The sequence below is a fragment of the Fulmarus glacialis genome, unplaced genomic scaffold, assembly GCF_000690835.1.
Source record: "Fulmarus glacialis isolate BGI_N327 unplaced genomic scaffold, ASM69083v1 scaffold14165, whole genome shotgun sequence".
In the NCBI taxonomy this organism is placed as follows: domain Eukaryota; kingdom Metazoa; phylum Chordata; class Aves; order Procellariiformes; family Procellariidae; genus Fulmarus; species Fulmarus glacialis.
Genome location: NW_009215089.1, coordinates 76,298 through 99,880, shown reverse-complemented (window position 1 = coordinate 99,880; position 23,583 = coordinate 76,298). Strand labels below are relative to the sequence as shown.

General features: G+C 39.5%; 1 pseudogene across 1 annotated transcript in view; it reads right to left on the bottom strand.

Annotated features, from left to right (window-relative positions):
- LOC104077545 overlaps positions 1-23,583 on the bottom strand; it is a 41,277-nt pseudogene that overhangs the window by 5,624 nt on the left and 12,070 nt on the right. Inside the window, exon 2 of the transcript XR_683525.1 lies at positions 8,135-8,233. The product of XR_683525.1 is annotated as an ankyrin repeat and sterile alpha motif domain-containing protein 1B pseudogene (transcript). The remainder of the gene's footprint in view (positions 1-8,134; positions 8,234-23,583) is intronic.

Sequence of the window (23,583 nt, the reverse complement as noted above, 5' to 3'; positions counted from 1 at the left end):
CATTTGCCGCTGTTGAGAAAGCCACTGAGTGAAAACAGGGACCTGCCTGCAAAGGCACAGTAGGTGAGGAAAAGCTGTATATAAACCTTTTGGTTTTCTATTCTGTCTACATATTTAAAAAGTTAACTATTCGAGCTTGTGTTCTAATAATGTTTGACTTTTCTTTCCGCTAATCAAAAGCCTTCCGTCTTCTTGTGGAGCTTACTATAAAAAGACAGCATAGGCATGTTCACTTTACAGTGCCGCCTGATTCAGGATTCTGCCCCAATGGTAAATCCAGAATACCATGAATTGAGTTCAGAGTTTCCTACCTCAGATTGCCAGCATTGCAATAGGCACCCTTTCTATGATTTTTGCAGTTGGAATCTATCTTCTGAATTTAAAGGAAAATAGATGCACACACACATTTTTTTTTTCTGGAAAAATTTAAACAGATCCACATCCAGAAGATTGAAAAGACCTCCTAGTTCTTCATCAGACACAATGTCTGGGACAAGGGAAGAACAGGTCTCATTCAGTATTAGTGAGTATGATGTATGTCACAGTTCAGGACATTTATCTGTAATCTTAAGAAGACCTAAATCTGGAATTTGTGGACTAAGTGGAAGCTATGGCCTTTGATCTCAAGAGTTTCTATGAGTATAATTTCTAAAAGCAGTCCTGTAGATATTTGTTGGTGCTTCAGTGCATAGAGCTAGAGCTTTACAGGCATGCTTTCAAAAACTGGTTATTAGCACAGACTGACATCTCCAAAGTCAAACTTCCATCCTTTGCTGGATCCTGAGTAGCTCTGCCTGTTTTACTTTAGATTACATGCTATCAACTGCACCTTTATTTTTTTATCCCACTCAGGTGTTGAACTAGTGGTGATCTTTTTGGCCCAACAGTACTATGGTTTGGTACTACAGCATGATTTAAAGTAATCTACTTTGCATTCGTTTGCTCTGCAGAATAGTCTGGGTATGCACTATCCAGCTTTCTTTTTGGAGGAAAGTAAAGAAGATCAGCACCAGTCATTCACCAAACGCATTTCAACCCCTAATAGGGACACAAAGGTCTGAATCAAGTGGTTGACAACCTTACCACCTTCAATGGGAGAAAACACACATGCACGCATGGACCGAATGGTGGAGGTATACCTTTGCATTTGCTGTCAACTGCCTTTAACTCTTCATGACTCATATAATTTCCTTCCTTGATGCTTTTTCTGATTTAATTGCCTCACTTTCTTTGCCTCAGAACTGTTTGCTGTATTTCTTTTGCTTCTATAACGATTTTATTATCATCCACCTTCTACTAATGCTATTTTTTGTGATGGTCAGAAAATCCATCAACCTCCTCAGCTTCACAGAAGATCCCACCGGGTGCCAACTAGAGCCCCAAGGAAATGATGCTGTTCATCAACCTGTGCTGTAAGAAAGTTGAAAGCTTCCTGATAGCAGGATAACCTGGTGTCAGTATCAGGAGGCTGATACCTCATGACTGCTGTGAGGAGTCCAGAAGTGTCTAACTATGCTTCTGTGTAGTGACCAGTGGGCCAGCTGCAGAAGCAACCAGAGACAGATGAAGAAGGAGGCACGGCCAATCCTGAGGAAGAAACGCTGCTTCCATGGATAGGCACTCTTATGTATCTCATCCTCGCAGACCCCTTCTAGGTGTTCAAGTTGCAACAGGCTATGGTGACTGCTGGAACCTCTTCTGTTCTTCCTACAACTGCAAGTGCTACTCCCACCTGTTTCGTTAGGCCACACTGACCAATTTCTGTCATTGCTAGTCCACGGTGGGCTATGCCAGCCCTCAGAAGAACGTTTGTGTCATTAGTCACCATGATTTTCAGCTTTTTTTTAATGCTGGATGTCTTCCTAGCAAGTGTGTTCTCTGGGGCTGGGTAGCAGCGATTATGAGCCATGGGCTGTTCATGGCACCTCCAGAGGCCACCTTGGTGCCTCTCTGGAGACTTTGAACCTCTGGGTGTGAGACAGCTACAGAGAACTTGGCCACAGCATGCTGTGCAGGCAGAGATCGTTTCTGAGACTGAAGAGGTACAGCTGGGGACCCTCTGGGGCACAATGCCTTGAATACAATGTACTAACAGCCTATCATAGGACTGAAAGGGGAGAGTCATTCTCTGAATGGAGTGTTTCAACCAAAGGCATAGGCACAGGGGAGATGAATCATTTCTCTTGATAGATGAAAAGTGGGAGGGGATGGAACAAAAGCTTTTATGTCACTGGAGGAGGGGGAGGAGGACATAGAGAAGGGTTTCTTGGTGAGAGAGGGAAGACAGAAAAGTACCCTCTTACCTAGTCAGCCCTGAATCTCTAGCTGTCTTCAAGTCTTAGTCCTCCTCTCTCCCCACGTCATGGCAGTCACTTACATAGGCCTTGTTAGCCTTTCATTCCTCCCACCTCACCAACCATCTTCTAGCAGCTTCAACCGAATTTTTTTTATAGTGAAATGGCCTGTATAGTTTCCAGCTGGCACTGGAGACAGAAGTTAACAGCCACACACCAGTAGTCAGAATAAACATATCTATCAACCCAATGCCATTGAGGAGTGAATGGGTAAAGCAAGTAAGCCTCAGAGGCCATGAAGACATCTCCACTGCTTTTGTGTGGAGGTGGGAGTGGGGATAGAAATTCAATGACACAAGGAGACAGAGATCCATTTCTTTGTAATCTTCCCATTACATTGGAGATGCTGCAAAAGACATTCAGTTAATCACATTTTCCTTGTCTTACTCCAGTCACTCCTGGTTGGTCTTCCCTTCATCTGGGAAGGTGCAGCAGCCTCGAGACAAGCGCCATCCTTGATATTCTGAGAAGAGTCAAAGAGAACAGAGGGCCATGCTTACGGGTGTTGAAGAAACTGGTCTTTGCTATTTCAGTCTGTTAAAAAGTTAAAAAGACTTAACTGTGTCCTTGCAGGGGCTGTACAGAACACAGCCCAGACCTATAGTTTGGGAAACATTGGAAATGTTTGCGTCCAGCCTGTCATGCAGCCTGCTATCTTGCAGGCAGATGGCGAAAGCCATAGTGTCCTTTCACACAGCATGTGACTGAGTTACAGTTAAACTGGGTACTTGCTCCATTTCTGGATATGTACAGTCTCATGACCTGGTGATGTAGAGGGTGCATAGCATTTCCCATGAGGCAGGCAGTATCCAGATGATGCTAATGCTATTGCTGCCCATAGAGAAGATGTTAGTGTTCCCCCTGAATCCAGTGCTGGAATTATGGACCATATGGGTATTGGAAGTCTTTTTGATGACCTGAAAATATGTTCATAAATATGCCTCAATGAGTAAAGGTGTGGGACAACTGAGAGGTAGTCTTTATGGTTTATAGCTGCCTGTGGACAGGTTGCAGATGGGAATGTGGATCCCATCAGTGGCCCTTATGGAGCTCATGAACACATGAAGGGTGAAGGCATGGGGCAGAACAGCCACACCAGCAAATATTCCCAGAAAGCAATTGTCTTCTTTCTTGGACAAAAGGATGTGCGGAAAGTGTAAGGCTCAGTTAAGAAGGAAACTGTGAGACTGCTTTCATGAGACGGTCTTGAAGCACATGCATGAAGGGGACATTTGGTCTATGGGACCAGTCTGAAGCTAGTCTGAAGTAAACACCCTGAGCATGGATGTATCTAACTAACTGCCTTGTTTTATTGATCTGTTCCTATTGTGCTGCATTATTTAAATAATGTAGACTATGCCTTTGTGTTTCAGAGTTGAAAAGTTCATGTGTTATGCTGGATTCGAAGACTTTTTTCTGTCTTTATGGTTAAAGGTCTTAGAAGCAGTGCAATGAGCAGGTGAGTGGCCTCCTTCCAAGTCAGGAAAGTAATTCCCAGAAGCATTAGAAGGAGGAAAAACAGCAGGGTAGAAAGCACTTCCTTTGAATTCTGTTTTTCATCTTCACTTCCAGCAGACCAGAACCAAGGAGTCATAGCCAGAAAGGGTCATAAACATTATGATATCCACTTTGCAGCATCTCCTAGTTTGGACACTGTCCACTAGGAATGGAAGTTGGAATGATCTACCTATTAGCTGTGCTGAATGAGAAAGAATTAAACACCAGGATTCAAATCAGTTTGCTAAGCTCTGGAATGTCTAAGCCAATAGCAATATAGCAATAGCAAACATATGACGTGGTCTTTCTCTGTTAGATACACAGCATAGTTAATGTGGACATCCACAGTAGTTCTGTCTTCCTAAATGCCAGACTTACTGTGCTTGCACAAGAGTGTTACATATGAGTAATAGATGCAGCACTTCTTGGAAGTACAGCTTTACTGCTCATATAACACTACTCACACAGAGCATGTGCTCATAGCCTGCTCACATCCTACTTCTTGTCTGGTTCTGCAAAGCACCCAGGAAAGAGGCTGGCTGCCTGCACACCACGGCTACAAGATTCCCAAACTTGCTTTGTGCTGAGACCTCTCCATGCAGGAAGGAACAAGCTGTATACTTTAAGAATAGCTCTGAAGCCAGAAGAAAGCTGCTTTCAGCGAACATCTTTCTTCCATCTGTCAAATGAGAGAACGTGTTCCCATTATGTGCTGGGAGAAGAAGCCATACACTGAGCATCCCACATAAAACCAATTCTTTTTCTTATCTAAGTTCTCAGAAAAGCTAGGATAATTCTTACTTTCAAAAACATTTTAGCTTTTGAGGAACCCATTGAGAAGTCACTTGCACATAGGTTTTGGATGCCAAAATAACTTGACAATGCTCCTTAGGTTTCCTATGTCACTTAAGTGTGACCAAAATGTTACATCATGACTGCTGTTATTTTCTTAGTCAATTAAGCATATCCTGCACACAATTCTTTTCTCAGTATTAATTTTTTTTCTCAAGTCCTTGCACTTGAAACTTCAGTATCTTTTTAGACATTGTCTCTACCTCTCGACATGTCTGAACTTCCTTTTAATAAAACATATAAAATCCTTCTCCAAACATTTATTGATTTCATTCTTTTCACACAAAAAAATCTTAAATGCAATATCAAACTCTGCTACGAAATTTGCTCCAAGACTGATGTCATGTATAAAATATTTCCATTTCAAGAATTAACTTTACAAATGATATTTCTACTAGAGTGTCTTAACCTTATCTAATAATAATAAGCCATAAAGTGCTCTAGTTAATATTAATGTGAAACTTGAATAACTTAAATTACATTAGTGCGAGATGAGAATTTGGGCTACTAGGTCTAATCCAACAAAAATAAAGGGTATTTTAAAAAGCAGAAATCTAACTGAAAGATTTCAACTCTGCCTCTCTCCTACAAACATACCAGTTTACCCTCTTATGAAATGTTCTTCTCAAATACAGAATCATCAGGGAAATATATTTTGAGAAATCTGGGTAAACATACCTTTTTATACTGCTTAAACACTGCATAAGAAACTACAATGATTAATTAATCTATATTTGGACAGATATGTGGGATTTTTTCATATTTAAAACTACTTTAAGCTCTAGAAAGTGGTTCCTAAACAGGCTACTGGTGTTTGAAATAGAGAAATCCATCACTCTTTAGGAAGCTAGCAATTATGAGTAAAAAAAGACCGTCTTTCTTTTCAGCCACTAAATGCCTGTTGCATTTCCAGGCTGCAGAGATGAATATTGATGAGAATAAAAAAACAGAGCTTTAAAAAAAGAGTATTTTAAAACCTTGACAATAGATTTGTTGCTTGATTTTTACCCTCTAAGCTTATTCAATACTGCCTGAGTATACGGCTCTAAGGAAGTGTTGTTCCATAGATGTTTTTTAAAGCACTTAACTTCCACCTCAAAATCTGAGTTAAAAAGTATCACAAGACAGGAAACATTAATAGTAAAACTAAAAATAACATCATCAGCAATGTTATTAAGTACTAAAACACAAGGAGTCATCAAGTTTTAAATTAAATGAGGAACAGAAAAGAGGTACATGTTCAAAACAAACAAACTAAAAGAATTTTTATCTAATGAGATTCAAATTAGTGAGACTCCAATTATGGTTTGAGATCTTAAAATATTTAGACAGTACGCACTATTTTGAATGCATGATGACAGAGCTGAACTTATCAACAAACAAATAGATATACAGAAATGTTTCACGGTTCCTTGCAGGATGTTGAAGTTTTTTAGATCTTCAGCAAGCTGTTGTGAATATAGCAAGGGTGGGTTACATTAGATAAAACTTACCATGATCCCAATTTTTGGGCCCCATAACTATTCCGACAGCTGTGCCTTCGAGAGAACTTGGTTTTGAATAGGAAATTATGTATTTTTACTATCTAAGCTCTCTTTCACTGCTGAGTCATTTAAGTGAAGAAATGTGGTGCACAGCTTCAGCTTTTGACTGCCTTTGTTTTGGTGTAACATTCTTGCATCAAAGACATGTTAAAAACGTGGTCCTTAAGGACTGTTTTTTCTAGCTCAACAGGGAAGCTGCTAAAGACTACCTCACCGTTCTTCAGCTCATGCTTCAAGCCGTTCTGTTACTTAATTATCTTTGGTTCAGAAGATGTTGATTCTTCCAAGTAACTGCATAACTATCTTGTTCTCAACCGGTTTCAAGAGTATCTCTAGATCTTGATTCTGTCCTCCTTTCTCATATTAAGAACATTTTAAAAGACCTCAGTTGGAGTTTTATGACAGAATCTGGGTCTCAGCATTAGTATACTCTCCAAAAGCAGACATTATTAACGACATAAACACCCATTACTGAGTGCAGATAGCACTAAAATTATGATATATTAACAATCCATTCATTCATTTTGAAAGATTTAAACAAGAATACAAGAAAGCTGATCTCTCCAAGAAGTACGAAAAACAGAAAAAATATTTCATCAGCTAAGAGCAGGGATTAAGATTACAAAGTTTTGTTTGAATGATAGCATTGCTTAAAAATTCATAAAGTCATAGTTAAACCTTAAATATCTATTGTAATTCATCAAATGCTACTTTTATATACCCTATTACTTGTACAATTTATCTCACTTGTCTAATATGGTATGTGGAATATTATTGTCTTTAATAATCTTTGGTGTTTCAGTGCACAGACTCATATTGTAGTATATATGGATTGACTAACACATCCAGATCCAAAAATTGTTCACAACTTCTATTTTTTCCCATACAAAAGAAACCCTTGTTGTCTTTTACAAGTGATCCATCCACTAAGCCATGATGCATCAAAAAGGCTCTTCCAGCAATGTCAGCCTCATGCTCTAGACTGAAAAGTCCTTTAATAACTCTTCTCATTCTCCAGTATTATCAAACTGCAAGCAGACTAATCTTTATTTACCTTAATTATTCTATACATGCTGCTCCCAGAACACTCCACACACATTACACTAGGTTTTACTCCTACCCTAGCAACTTGCACTAAGTATCTGCATCACGTGGCAGCCTTCTGAGCCTTACTGGTGCCTACTTCTCCTCATTCATTCTCCTCAAACAGCTTTCCAAAATGAAGTAGTAAGTTTTCATGCTAGGCCCACTATCCCTCTTGTTTGGAATGCTAGTAGAAGCCTCCACTGACATATTCTGATATGCAAAATATAAGAACAATCCCTTTCTATCACTGATTTTAAAATCTATAGTTTAAATCAGCTAGCACCAAAAATGATTGGAAAAATGACTGCAGGTTATTCTGTCTACAGCTGAGAAGCAAAATTCATGTATGCAGCAGCAAATCAAACATGAAGCCTGCAGGATGTCTCCACATCTTACTTGAAAGGCAGGTATTAGGAAAACAATGTTTCATCCAAGGCTTTTAAGAATACTTATATAAGGAGCAAAGTACTTCCAGGTCAACTGCTATGTAAAGACAAACGTCTGGGATTCATTGACAGCCTTATTTACAAATATGTGATGACAGTCTATAAACAGATTGAGAAAATTTTAAACAGCCATCACTTCAAATTACAGATTTTACTCTCCTTTGCTTTGTTTGTCAATTACATCTATACAAAGTGAGTCCAATGCAATGACATTACGTTATGCCACATTTGCATATGCAAAAAACATGTCTACAAAAACAGTAGAGTTATATTTATCTCCATTCAAAAAGGGTCTTAAATAACGTGAAAGCTGTAGGTGTTAGCTCCCTTGCTTGGATAATAACAGAAACTATACCTTTGGGAGAAGCTGGATTGCTTGGAGTATTCTTTGTCTGTGTCCAGAGTTAAGGATTCCTATTTCCAAGAGATCCTGGTCCTCCATTACATTGCTTCCCTAAAAATGGGAAAAAAAGGTAGAATAAAAATGAAAAAATAGCAGATGCCTTCAATAGCCTGAAACAAGCCCTTCTGTTGCGTTTAAAAGAGAACATTTTGCTTAACTTATAGTATCTGACAAGAATCATAAATTACTGATGATTGCATTCGTTTTCATGATGACAAAATATGGTGGAAGGCGCGTGAACTCATGGACAGTTACTATACCGCTGGCAGCACTGCCAGTGGAGAAATTGTAGCTCTCACTCAAGACAAACACCAGCTGTGAACCTTCTTTCACTTGATTGAAAACAAGGACATGACTAGAGAAATGTTCAGAAACTTCATTCTTTCATTCCCCTCCTACCTCACCGAGCTATCTATGATGTTCATTTTTCTCCAGACTTAGCACAGAATAAGATGAACAGAGTGGATGAGGATAAGATTATTTAGTTCCTTGCTAATAAAATGGTGAAGAAACCAAAGAGGGGGAGTGGTATCAACAAGCCTCATACAGTCATGTTCCCCACCCTGGCCCCAAATTTAACTGTACCAGTGCAGTCCTAACTTTACCCATCACTGCTCTTACCGCCCTGCTTGCGGGCAGGTTGAGTAACTCCTAACATGCAAACAGCTGAAAAAGACCATCTGTTCACACAATACACAAAATAAGTGCCCACAAAAGTCCGTAAAATAATCCTCCACAATTCAAGCCGCTATTCTTAGGAGTTGCTACCCGTAGGAGAGGACCTATAGCAACACAAACAGGATAATACGACTCCTAAGTTGAAAGAGTCTGACACCACCTAGATAGTAAGTTCAGCATTTGAAGGACAAGGTACTTGATTAGCTGGCAGTAACTATTGGGAATCACAGGAGGCACAACAGTAGCTTAAAAAGGGAATTGCAGCCAGGGACCAAATCAAGATGGTTCAAGGTAGGCTGGCAATCTTGTATTGCTTTTTTAGACTGCCTCATTTCAGAAAAAAACTCAGCTCTTTTTTATTATTATTTTTAAAAAAGCTTCTAACTAGCACAAAACCTGCAAAAAACAGATGACCTGCCTTGAACTCTTACCCTTGTTGCAGTCTCATGACACTAGTTTGCTAGAGGCAAGAATTCTTATTAGTCGTACTCATTTAACATCATCATGAAATAGGCTTTATGTGAGCAAATCCATGAAAAACTTCATCTCCACCTTTCCATTTGGCTTGCTCCTTCAGACTCATTAGAGCTTTTAAGCAGCAGCAAAATGAAAAGCTAATAGGCGCATAATAGAACATGCTTAAATACTTTGCTGAATCAGGGTTTAATAATGGATATGAATTCTTTCTGAATATCAAATCTCCTGTCCCACAGCAACATAGCTTTCTCTCAAAAAGCAAGCACACTGGAATAAGCAATACTTCACCCTGTTCAGCTGCTAAATCTTCACTCTTTTCAGATGGACTGATTAGTTTACAGATGTACTCTTGAGGACTCTCAAGTGCTACTCTGCAGAGTATCCTGCAAAATCTAGGGGAGGTCTTTTTAAGGGAATCATGGAAACTTTGCAAAGCTATTACATTTAAAATTATATTTCATAGTAAGCGGTATGATTTAAGATTACAAGTCTGCAAATCATAGCCTGAAAGAATTTGTGTGCAGCATTCAGAACAGGGGCAGGCAAAGAGCTGCTCTAAAAGGAGAAGCTGCAATCATGCCGGTTTAAGCAGATCACATGGTGTAAGAGTGCATGCAGCACAGGCTGTGCAAACAGTGATAGTGATGAGGTGGGGTTAATACCCCCTTCATCTCCCTGGTAAACACATACAAACCATAATTTCCGCTTTCTTCCTTTCTCCTGTAAATAACCTAAAGGAGGTACCGTAAATTTAGAGGAAGAACTGGGGAAAAAACCCTGCATTTTGGGCTGGATTCTCCAGCTGCTGGAAATGGCTAGCATAAATGAATTTAAGCAAACTGAGCCAACTGAGGATCCAGTCCAAAACAAAGACTATACATTTTCGTTCATTTTAATAAATGCAGATATGTTGTTTACAGCTATTGCTTTCACTTCATTTCACTGTTTTTCAGATTTCACCTTTCATCACTGCATGATGTTTACACACAATCACAGTATACTCATCACTGAGCTACTACACACTGTTTACTGGTGTCAGTAACCTTGGCATCCAGCTTCAAATATTGCAAATATTTCTATTCAACTAACACTTAGGCACAGGAAGAATCCTGCCTATTTGCAGAAAGTTGCTGCATAGCAGAGGCAGCATTATTTTATTTATTCTTTACTATGGTTTTTTCCTTATATATTAGTTCATATATTTCGTTTCTTTGCAGTTGGTATTATATATTTTTTAAAGTATGTCAAGGTTACAAAATCAAATATTTAAAACTCAGGAAAGCCTGGAATTCATGTTGCCTCCTTGTCCCCTGTCTGAGAAGGCAACAACCTGCTCTTTCAGTGTGCTCAGGTTTTGCAGCTTTTCCTGTGTGTCACCATCAGTGTCAACAGAAGCAGACACTCATCCCTCCTGTAAAACAGACTTCATCGTCTCCTGCCATGGAGCTAAACCAGCTCTTCATCTTTCCACAAGAGCAAACCAGGAAACTTTAGATACTCAGTATATACCCACTATTGCTTAACATAGAGGAGTAAACTGACAGTAGTAGAAATAGATAGTATTTCAGATAGTATCTGTGAAGAGGAAGAAACAGTCCCCCTTATTCCTATCTCCCTGGTGTCTGCTCCCATTCTCCCCGTAATCCCATTCCCTGATGCTTTTTTTACCTGATTCCTTTTCTTGCGCTCCTCCAGTCTCCTTCCATAGGCTCTTACATTGAGAGTGAGGAAAACCTCACTTCCTTCTGCAGCAGATCCCAGACAAGAGGAGAAATTCTCTCCCTGCTCTTAGCTGCCATGCACACATTTATTATAAGCTGGGCCAAATTTAACCTCAATTAACTTTACAGAGATGACATGGTAAATGTAATTAAAATGAATATTAATGCAAGAATGTCTTTTCACATTATTTCAGCCTTAAAAATAGCTGAGCTATGTTAGCTGAAACATTCACCAAAAAGAAATTAGTCTAGTAGACACCTAAAGAATTTGAGTCCAAAGATACAACTTTGATATGCTTATATACAGAACAGGTTCTTAAAACAGGAAATATGGGACAGCAATCTCTACTGGGGTTATTACACTTTTATTATGTAATAAAAACCTAAGAGGCTTTGTGATGCTGTAGTTTCTTAAGTTTATAGGAAAACTTAGTTGGAAGGAAAACTTACTTCACGGAATAAAAGCAGTAAGAATATATCAAAATTGCTTATACTAGGACAGATTCAGATCTCGTTCACTTCAGCTCACACTGTTGAAGTTCCTATCTTGTTAATGCATAAGAGACAGCCCTATGAATTAGAAAGATTCTGGTTCTGAAGTTCGAGTGTAGCTGGCCCCATCCTGGGATTTGTGGTTCTGCACAACCCTCAGGAATATCATCTTTCTTCCTGCACATACAGAAAGCCAATCTCCTGAGTAAGAAGGCAGTAGTTTCACAGAACAGTTGGGCTCAAGAAGAAAGGAAAAATGACTCTGCATGTGGGAGACTGGAGGCATATGAAAAACAACACAATTTTAAAAACCCAGAAATTTTGCCAAAATCTGAGATAGTTCCTATGAATAAGTTCAGAACAAAATACATAATGGTACACTATGAGATAAAGATTTTACTGGCATTTATTTGGGTTGTTCCACACAAAATCACCTCTGGCACTCTCCACCTGAAGTTAATATAGCCTTTCCCAAAAATGCTGGGTTAGACTTTTATACCAGATTCCAAATGTATGTAAGTACAGATATATGTATACAGAATCTTTAGAAAACAATTTAATCTGGAACATGTCAAATTTATAGCAAAAAAATTACTCTATTAAAAATAGCTTAATTTTAGTATGTTAAACAGCTCAAAGAACCTCTAAAATCCAATCAAAGCAAAAGATTCATAAACTTGTAGACAACTTCATATACTATGAAAAAAGAACAACTTCCAAGATTCTTAAAAAAAAAAAAAAAGACCAATACGCATTCTACATCCTGCAGGAACAAAAGCACTTTGAAGATTTGTCCCTGAAGATAATAAAATATGGTGATTAGAAGAACATATGAAAATGGCAGGCATGACTGTATGTTTCTCATTGCCTCCCTTTTGTACCTACGTTTTTAATCTTTCTTCATATATTTTCTGTGCATGAGACCTATGGTGAAAAATTCCAATGTCTGGTTCTGTCATCTAAGTAAAATAAAAATGGTACAGAAGCTTTAAAACAGCTGGAAGATACATCGCTAGACTTATATGAAAACTCAACCACTGAAGTTGGAAGAGGGGGGGGGTGGGGAACAAACCACCTGCATATGCTTTTTGGTCTTATTCTTGCTCTTCACCTTGGCTAATAGATTGAAAGCCTGATAGAGGTTGGAGAGAGGTTTCATAGACTTTTCACTGCAATCAAAGTTCTGGAAAAAAAACCTCAATGGGGACATAAATGCATATGCAACACTTTATGTAAACTGAGTAAAAACTGTCTGAAAAATAGAGAAAGAAAAGAATTAATTTTGCAGTTTGAAGCTTTTTTTCTCTCTTACAAAAGAAATGATTGTTATGTAAGAAACAGAAGATTTGGGAGAGTTTTGACGATAGGCTGGCAATACCAGCTACCCAGCTTTTTCTATGCTCAACTATGTCAGCTAGAGAAGGAAAAGTAGTCAATTTGGTGCCTAAAGCTGCGTAAGAGCTGCTACCCACCAGGCTGAGTTGAATTCATTTGCTAGGCAGCCATTATTGAGATCAAGTTCAACTGGAGATGCTAAGTGCTACTGGAAGTGGCAACAACTTCTGGTAATCTTTTTATGCTTTTGGTGTATTGGAAATGGGTTTGCCCAAGAGCAGGGTTGGTGCGGGTAAGGGAAGAATGGCTTGTGAAGTAAATACAGTATCGATGGGGTGGCACTGGTGGCTGCATCACTCTTGTTGCCTGGGGAAGCACTATATGCTCTCCTGTGCCCTCTCCCAGCCGCCTATGCAGTAATCTGCTGCACCATCAACATTTTGTATTTGTACTGAATCTCACCCCGGCTGACTGAGACCTGACGCTGCAGGAGCACAGCTGGGGGGATCCGAATGGAGTTGGGGCAACAGGCCTCATACTCGGGTTTTCAGGGTTGCTGGAAATACGACTTGGCACAGAAAGAAAAAAAGAGAATTGGGGTGGTGGTACAGTTAGCTGGGGTATCTGGGAGCACCATCATTTCTGCTGCTCAGGTAAGAGAGGTGGGAGCAGGGCGCGGGCAGATCGGAATGTTCTTCCATTATACATGCTTGGAGACTGAAGTCAGAGAGAGAAAACTGAGACCAACAGCATCCGAGAGCTCTATTGTTCCTTACCCCTTCCACCTCAAATGCATAGCTGGGAAGGAAGGGAGCAGGCATCTGGTACCAATGGGAACAAGGACTGTTATGAAGCACATCCTCAACGGCTCACTTAAAACTGCCCCCTCTTCATTCTGAATTGCTTTGCTTCTCGCCCATCTAATCCTAATATCCTTCTAAACTGCATCCCCTTGAAATAGTTGACATTTGAAGTGTCCTCTGGCTGGGAACAAATTAAAGACATCTCACAAAATGGTTAAGGACACATTGAATAACTGTGACTTTTCTTTTTCATTGTCTAAATCATATGCCAGAAGGTTTATAAATTTTCATCACAACATAGCTTTTCCACAAGGTAAAAGAGTTTATTTCTTAGAGACTTGCAAGAAATGACTAGAAAAATGTAGTTTTCAATAATGAAAACTGCTACTTATTAGTGCAAAAATTTCAGGCAATGTGTCACACATTTCATATCCAAACAAGAACTGGCAAACGACCAGAATTTAGCAAACTTCAGTATCAGTGAAAAGGTTGCCTCTCACTAGTATTGCCACTGTTAACATGAAAACAAGATCTGTAAGAATGATTATTGAGTGAAATGCTTAACTTGTACTTTGAGGTCAGAAAGATTTATCAGATTCCTGGAGATACTGCAGAAATTGTTATTTCACCTACAAACCTGACAAGACTACGTTAGAAAAATCCCCTGCAGAAGCATGGAATTTTGCCTTGGGGAAAAGAGATTGATTATAAAATATGTTAGGAAGAAAGGACTGAGCATGTTGCAAAATAATCATTTGATAATGTTCTTCCAAAATTATTTTGCTTTTAAATTATTGATACTGATACTCATTCTCAATCCTCACCTTGCTCTATCGGCAGTCTTTACATTTATGACTTTCTCAGCAATTAAAAACCCCACAAAACCAAAGAGAAAACTGGAAGAAAGTTTTCCATATTACTGTCATTTTGTCAGAAAGTAATAATAAATTAGTATTGAAATGTTAACTACAAAACGCCATTTCTCTCATAGATAAGAGCAACTCAGAGCCCTAATTTACAAACTATGCATAAAGGTAGAAGGTGATGTAAGTAGGGTCAGTTTAAAAAGGAGTCCCAACAGACCCCTAGTCTCACTCTACCTATGTTTTAAAGATCTCTCTCTGGTTCACATTCAGCTCTTCAGGAAGTGAACCTGAAGTAACCAGTGCCATCATCAAAAGCTTTTCCGATATTGATATTCAAATGAACATATAGTCACAGACCTTGCACACAACAATAACAGTTAATTAAAGTATAGTGATAATTAAACAATACTGATAGCTGGGATAGGAAGAACTTCTACTATTTTTATCCCCTCTTCCTTGTAGCACTGATTCATTACAACCAACACAATTGTCACATGCAAATTAGCTGCACAGATAAGGTGGCAATTGAAAAAATTACCTCTGATGTCACACTTGGCCCACTTAATTACTAATGCTGTTGACCCAACTCTGTCTGCCTATTTAGTCATAACAATTCAATAAAATAATTATTAATACTTACCTAAATTACATCTTAATGTCTTGAATGTATATTGTGAAGATAATTTCATTTCATTCGAGTAATGAAAATTCCAGAGAGTCTATATTGTACTGTTATTCAGACTACTTGAGATAAATGCTAGTTAACTTAGATGCTAAATTTCTCAAAGGACCCACTTTAAAATCAATATTAGTGTGAGCTAATTAACAGAATTCTAAATTCTCAGAAAAATATTCCTTTCTCCAATAAGTGTGTAAATTTGGGGAGTGCAGGAAGGGGTAAACACGATATTTTCAGACATAACAAAAATGCTGAATACCTGCTCTGCACATAACATGGAGTTCTGTTTAACCTTGGAGCTAACACTGGTGTTTTCGTAATAAATGTAAAAACTCTGTTCACCTCCCAGAATGTCTCACAGAAGCATTTCCTTCCTCACATTTTTATCAACCCTCGTCATGTTGTTTAAAATGTGAGCCACCCAAATCAGCCTGGAGAGTACAAAACACAGAGTCAAAGACTTCGACTGTAAAATTCTGGGCAGGATCCATGTCTTAAAAATAGGTTATTCACAGAAAGGGTCTGTGAAACAGAAGCAAGGAAAACACACGCTCAGGAAAATACTTAAGCCTTCACACACTTATGCCCTAAAGTTACGACTGAGGTCTTGGAAGCACTTGTTCATCTCCTGCCTGCAGCTGAATCCCGCTCACATCGGCAGCTTTACCTTTGGGCTGCCTGGTGTTCAAGCTCTCCATTCTGAGCAGATGGAGCAGCTTGGAAACCACATCAGACCTTCAAGTGAGTCTAGAAAGTAGGTCCTCCTCTTAGACGCCATCAGAGCTTGATCTGGTAGGAAGTCTCAGAGCATGCCCAAGGCAGAAACACAGGAGCACGGTGTGAATTGGCAGCTGCTCTTTCTTACAAATGTGACGGAAGGAGGAAGAATTGCTTTATCTTTCTTTCTTGGCACAGCCCAGCCATTAGAGGATTCATGCAGAAGGCAGAAGATCAGATTCACATGTCTTTCTCAAACTCGAGTTTCCTAAAAAGAGAGGAAGCTATGGAACAACTGATAGGAAAGGGCATTCTGGGATTGAGGAGGAATCATTCACCGGTCCTGCTAAAACTAAATTGCTGTGAAGTTTAGTCAGTAAGCCAGAAAGGAATATTATCCTTTAGATCAGTGACAGCTGGCTGTGGTAAATCAATCTTCTTGTGCTGTTGCTAGAAATGTTTCTGGTTTACATCCAGTGACTGCCAAATATAAAAAGCAGAGAAAAAGCTAAAAATTCAGGACTTTCCATTTCTTTCAACCAAGTATCCTAACTTCTGAGCTACAGACTCATGCTTCTGGTGCATACTAATTTGAAAGAAAACAGTGAGCCAGCTGTCCTCATCCGAAGGGACAACTTGGATGTCAAGATCCAGGGAGCAGCATGGGAAATCCGGCCTCCAGATGGTGTCTAATGCAAAGGGAGGCAAAACTTTCAGATATAACTCCTGCTTTGAAGTACCCTACTGGCTTCCTCTGCTTAGCATTGCAAACCCCTTTCTTAAGCGCCTTTCTCTTTCTATTAAGTTACGCAGGGTCTTGTGTGCCCAATTCAATTGTAGGGATCCCGCTCCCAGAGACAGGAACTGTAAAGTCAAGCGTGGTGATGCTCACCATTGCTGCAGCTAACTGCATTTTTAATATGGTCTTGGAGGCCTCACCTGGCTGTTTGGAGTCCACACCGTGCACTGCAAAATGAAGGCACTGCCTAACTTTCAGGTGCCCAAACCATTTTCAGGACCTAGCTGCTAGTAATTGGAGGCTGTTAGGTCAACTGAACTTGCTGTTTTGTTTAATATTATCTTACTAAATGTAATAAAATATGAAGCAGCTCCCAAAAAAGAGAAATACTGGAAAATGAATGGTGTTTTCTATGCGTCACTGACTTGCTATATTTAAATGCGTTTCCACCACACTGCTTTTGATCTGTAGTGGTGAAGCAAGGGTAAAAAGTAAGAGTGCTTGTAAGCTAATAAGGAACTGGAATATACTAAATTTCTCTAGGTGAAAATTAAAAGGGTGCAGGGAAAATACACAGTCAGGCTTGCCTGCTAAATACAGTCATTATGTTGAGACCCATTTTACTGTATTCCTACAGATTTTGTTTGCTAAGGCAGGCACAACAAATAGCAGGATTGAATAAGGTATTGTCATCTCCCACTGCAGACAGATGAGATTTCTGTTACATGTGATTTTTCTTATACAAACTGTTGTGATTTATTTCCATGGTATGTACAGAGATATTACTAGCCAGGTCCCTGAAGCCCAAGAGGTAGGCAGAGATGGCCTCCATTTTCTTCAAACCCTTTCTAAAAATACGAGAACATTTGATTAAGGGTTGACAATTTTCTTTTCTTCCTTTGCTTGTTCTTGTAATTCATTTTGCATGGGAAGTGGGCTGTGTTTTTCTTATCCCTTCCAATTCAGCAGCCGGGCGGCTGGCTTTACGGGCCCACTCCCGTCACCACGGCAACCAGCAGATCGCTGTGATGTGATCCCATGCGCTTTATGTCACTACACGGTGCTATTGTTCTCCGGTAATGATTTGGGAGATGCATTTCCCTATTCTCTTAAAGGAGGACTAATTATCGTTCCACTGGATGGTCATCCCACGTGTTATGTGTGGACTACAGCATCATATTAGGATGCGTTTCACTTCACACGTAGCGACTTCAAGAATGACCATGAAGCCTACGTTCAGCACCAAGCAGACACTGCTCCTCAGAAACATTCTAGAGAATCTGAACGGAGGCTGTAGTTCTCAGGAATCATCAGTATGACCATACTAGGTGAGATCAAAGGTCTCTCTAACTCATTGGTTCAGTGTCTCTGCTAGTGGCCAAAACTGTCCAGAAAAGCAACATATATAAATAATTGGTCTTACGGAATTTTTTTCACTCTCATCTTCGGGCTAATTTAAAGTTAAGCATATGGGCATTTAGCTACACTAGAGACTGAGTGCTGGATATATAGCAGTTAGAAGACCTGATTTTGCTAAATACAAATCCACCATAGATTTCAACAGATACATAAGGCTCAGCTGCTCTTTAGCATTTGGAAGAAGCTGATTTACCATCCCTTTTCTAGATTGCAGCAAATTATCCCTGCACTGCAAAGCTTATTTCTTTTTATGGGTTGCAGAGATGGCAGAAGCCCTGGACCTGCTGTCTTACAAATTAACTTTGGGATGATATATTCCACAAGAATCAAAGTAAGAGCAGTCCCTTCAAAACTGTGCTATGATGACAGGCCCAAACTTGTAGAGTGCATGGAAGAAAGGATACTTAGAATCACAGAATCAGAATCACAAAATGGTTTGGGTTGAAAGGGATCTTCAGAGATCGTCTAGTCCAACCCCCCTGCTATAGGTAGGGACATTTTTCATGTTGCTCAAAACCCTGTCCAACCTGACCTTGAACACTTCCAGGGGTGGGCCACCTGTTCCAGTGTACCACCACCCTCATTGTAAAAAAAATTCTTCCTTATGTCCAATCTGAATCTACCCTCTTTCAGTTTAAAACCCTTGCCCCTTGTCCTGTCACTACAGGCCTTGGTAAAAAGTCTCTCTCCGTCTTTCCTATAAGCCCCTTTATATATTGGAAGGCAGCAACAAGGTCTCCCTGCAGCTTTCTCTTCTCCAGGCTGAACAACCCCAACTCTCTCAGCCTTTCCTCATGGGAGAGGTGTTCCAGCCCTCTGATCATTTTCGTGACCCTCCTCTGGACCTGCTCTAACAGGTCCATGTCTTCCTTGTGCTGGGGACCCCGGAGCTGGATGCAGTACTCCAGGTGCGGTCTCAGAACAGAGCAGAATAGAGGGGGAGAATCACCTCCCTCGACCTGCTGACCAGGCTGCTTTTTATGTAGCCCAGGATGCGGTTGGCGTTCTGGGCTGCAAGCTCATGTTGCCAGCTCATACCCAATTTTTCATCCATCAGTATTCCCAAATCCTTCTCTGCAGGGCTGCTCTTAATCCATTCATCCCCCAGTCTGTACTGATATTGGGGATGGCCCCGACCCAGGTGCAGGAACTTGCGCTTGGCCTTATTGAACTGCATGAGGTTCACATGGGCCCACTCCTCAAGCCTGTCAAGGCCCCTTTCTATGCATAAAGGGCATATTTCACTCTCTGTCTTTTACTGATCCCTAAAACACTTGAACAAGGTATAACTGGACAATGAATCCAAAGAATGAGGGAAGGGCATTCCATTTATGCTAACTTTATCTAAAAATTAAAGGTTCCATTTTGGAAAACAACTGGGTAGCCACTGAAATGTAAGAAGTGCACTCTGGAGTGATTCACTGATCACTGCATTTCTTAATATTTCTTTGTCAACCCATGACAACATATTTTTAATATTAAACAGTAGCATTTCATGTAGCATGGTCTACCTATGTCACCAATAATACAGCAACTGTCACCCAGAACCTATAAAAAAACTGTGTAGCTATTGACTGGATCCCATATAAAATATTAATTACCACAGGCATCAAAATAATTTGCCCACAATTTTTAAGTATCTTGCCATTGAACAATGACATTTATAATTCTGAAATGTAAAAATAAACAAACACATTCAATAAATAAACAAACAAATGCAGAATCAGATTTCTGGCTGTGTGAGCTAGGTAGTAAACTGTCTACTTTCTGTTCCCTTCCTCCCTTTATATCTGTTTTTTCTCCCTGTGCAACTTATTCCCAATCCACATATTGTATTCAGATACAGTTCAAATACTGTGACCTTTCTTTCCGTTCACATTCTCTTCTTTATTTACACATTTTTCATTCTTTTGCAAATATTCCTGTATTGTTTATCTCAGATACAACACAAAAGCAGTAATTAGTGTGACTACCATAGTTCTGTGTTTCCTATCCATAACTGAGTAGTTAGAAGTTACAAACACTCACACAACATGACATTTTTATACCAATCCATAAATTTCTTGCATATATAATGACAGGCATAATCTTTTATTACCAGTGAATATAAGAAAAAAATTCATGCATTTGAAGAAGTCTGTTCTCAGAAATTGAACTATGTAACTTGTCTCCAGCCAAAACAAGTACTAGCTGTGAAGCTTAAAGTCACATATTGGTCTCATACAGACAGTCTTAGTATCTTGATATAGTCCTTTGAACTATTCTTCCTGCCTAGCAAATAGTATTTGGTTTCAAGAATCTTCTATGTAAAAGTAAACTTGTTCTGTTACTTATCTGAGGGGCCAATTATTCTTCCCATAGACGCGCTGCATTTTCTTAAAAATCTGAGTTAACATGTTCAAAATTAATGAGAGGACAGCTTGATATATTCTCTGGGTAGTACTACCTGTATGCAGATTGGTCCAGTCCCAAAACAGTGTGGAAGGATTCTGCAATGTTGCTACACAGCTTATTTTCCAAGTACGCGTGTTGGGATATCTACTGTCAGAGTCCAGCAATCTGACACTAGTACTTCATTTTCCTCAGTCATAGGAAACCTTCATGCAAGTCAGTCCACCTCATATGGCACCCACCTTCCTGATGCTACTGTGATGAGCGTTTCCACCAATCCATTTTCTATACAAGGATACTGCATTTGACAACTAATGTTTAGGGAGTCTTTGGGGCCTCCCCTATCCAAAATCAAGCAGTTCTTTTGCTGATGCTTTGCAGATTTCTTTGTGAGCAAGCTTTTTCTAATTTAACTTTTCTTTGCCATAAAGAAATGCTCCTAATGGTCCTCATGAACACTTGTGAGTCTCACCAGCCTCTAATATCGGGTCCGAAACAGACCAGCGCTACCAACAAATTGGATAATAAAACTGTGCTTCTGATCTAGTGACACAAGATTGTGGGAGACTCTAACTTCACTTGATAAAATTTCTATTATCTCAGTACACCTTCTTAAGAGGAAAAGTTACTGGAATGAATAAAATGGACAAAATAAGAGCTGCTGATCCCCACTACACATTAAAGCAATGTTGCAAAGTCACAAAGCTACAAAACACCAGAATGAAAACTGTTCAACACTGGCTTACCACCCTTCACCCCAGGATACATATTCTACATGGCATTGTACACACAGTATAATTATATTTATGAATAATCCATTAATTCGGTGCAGGGGGAGGGATGATACTTACGAAATAAGATAGCTGATATTTCTTTTTTTAGCCTTTATCATTCTCTGTGTGGGTCCATGTCTTATATATAGTCTTCCATTGAAGACCTCACCAGTAAGAATGACTCACTTTCTTCAGACTTTTTTTAGACATTCATTGAAATAATATTAGGCAGCTCCAAAACAGGAATTAATATATTTTATAAGACTCCTTCAAGGCAAGGTGGCATTTTTATACCCATTATACAGATAAAGAATTAAAGCAGGACTAATTAGGGCCAGAATTAAAAAAAAAAAAAAAAAATTAGTTCTTAGTGCCTAAATGCAGGGATTGTTTTCTCCCGTTTCAATGAGTACTTAAGTATCTATCTACACATGTATTCAAAGGGCAACTGTAGTCAAATTCAGTTTTAGCTGTGAGCACTCACACCTCAGCACATCTAAATTCTGCTCCTTCCCTTGCACATGTGTATCAAAGGGTTTTCAGTGCAAGAGTTTTGTCCGAAAAACTTGTCACAATTTGTAGCTAGCTGTCCAGGTAAATCAGAAGCCTGAGACACCTTGGAAATACTCTGAATAGTATGGTACTACAAAGCATGCTGGAGAGCATGGCCAGCTTTCTGCAAGGAGTCAGCTTAAGCCCAGCCAAGCAAACTAGCTCTCACTCGGCACCAGCTCTGTTGGGCCAGAGCTGTCTCCCAAAGAGTGACAAGAACATCTCTGTGAAAACCGTCCAGTTAAATATCCCTCTGCTTTTGTTCAGGACTCTCTAAAATGTTTTAAGTCAGTAAAAGAGCTTAGATGTGAAACAGATATCCTCCACCCCCCTCTTTGTTTTCTTTTATTCCCCTCCTTTCTTCCTGTTCTTCCCTCCCTCCCACCTTCCTTCCTTCCTTCCTTCCTTCCTTTGATTTGGAGACAAAAAAGACACACAGTAATTTCTACTGAGGAAAGAGGAAATGGAGAAAAGGAGGAGATGGAGAGCACAAGAAGAGTCCAGCCTGCAGGGATAATGTGGCAGGGAGAGGGCTCAGAAACATAAATGCATTTTGGGGGAGAGGGTTAGACACAGAGAATCTCAGAAATAAAGAGAAATGAAGAGTGGCACCTGGGTAGCTCCAGAAGAGACACGAGGAATGCTAAGAAACAGTTTCTGCCATGAGTTTGGCTTATAGAAGCAATAAAATGCATGACTTCAAGATTAAAGTAAGGATAAATTGCATATAGCTAGCTCATACACAGAAAATGTTCCTGATTCATTTTGTTTGGGGCATAAAAATATTAATAAGTATTAAATACTTGTTTTGTTTTCCTGCACTATTTTTAGCTTGAGTCCAATCATTGCCACTGATTAAGTTATTCAGAACTTAACTGAAGGTACTCAGTGAGATTCCTCAGGCAATCTGGTTACCTCTGGCTCACTCCTGAGAAACTGTGCTTTCCAACTGCAGGTACTTAAAAACCTGTACTATCAAAGGACAGACACAAGCAGATAACTGGCCACAGGATAGCTCTTAATATACAGATATTTCTATCCCAGGATTCTCTCTTGATTTCATATATGTGGGCCAGCAATTTTACGTAATTTCCTAGCCAGATAATTAAGGGAATAGAGAAGCATCTTCCCCAAACTCATAATCCCAGTCAAAGGCTGACCTCAGAAAAGACCCTTAGATATACTGACCTATGCATTCTCCACAGACCAGGCTTCTTCTGCATGTGCTAGCAAGTGTTTTCTCTATTCTCTTTTCCTCTGAGTCTCCATTTCTTATTGTTCAAGAAGAAAGGAAATCAGCATGCACTTTAAACAAATACATATATGAAGCAAGATGCTATTATATACATAGCAGAGTTAAGAGACAGAGGGAAATCAAACCATACAAGCAGGAACAGCAGAATTTGCTGACAAAAAGCCTGATATTACAGGGAACCAAAGATTTGTCTGTATTTGGGTTCTTTGGCACAATATTCCACTCTTGCTGCGTATTTTTCTGGGCAGAAAGTGAAGATCTACTATTTCTAGAGGCAATAAAACAAGTACTTAAAAAATCAGAACGTCGGGAAATAAAAAGTTCATGGACAGAATAGACACATTTCCAAATTCCAAGAGAGATGGAAAATGAAATAAAATAACTTGCATTGTCAATTTATAATTCCTTTCTGGCAACAAGAGGGATGCCTAGGGAGTTCAGAGAAGCTAACAGAACTATAATATTCATACTATATTTAAAAACGGATCAAGGCTAAAAACCAAC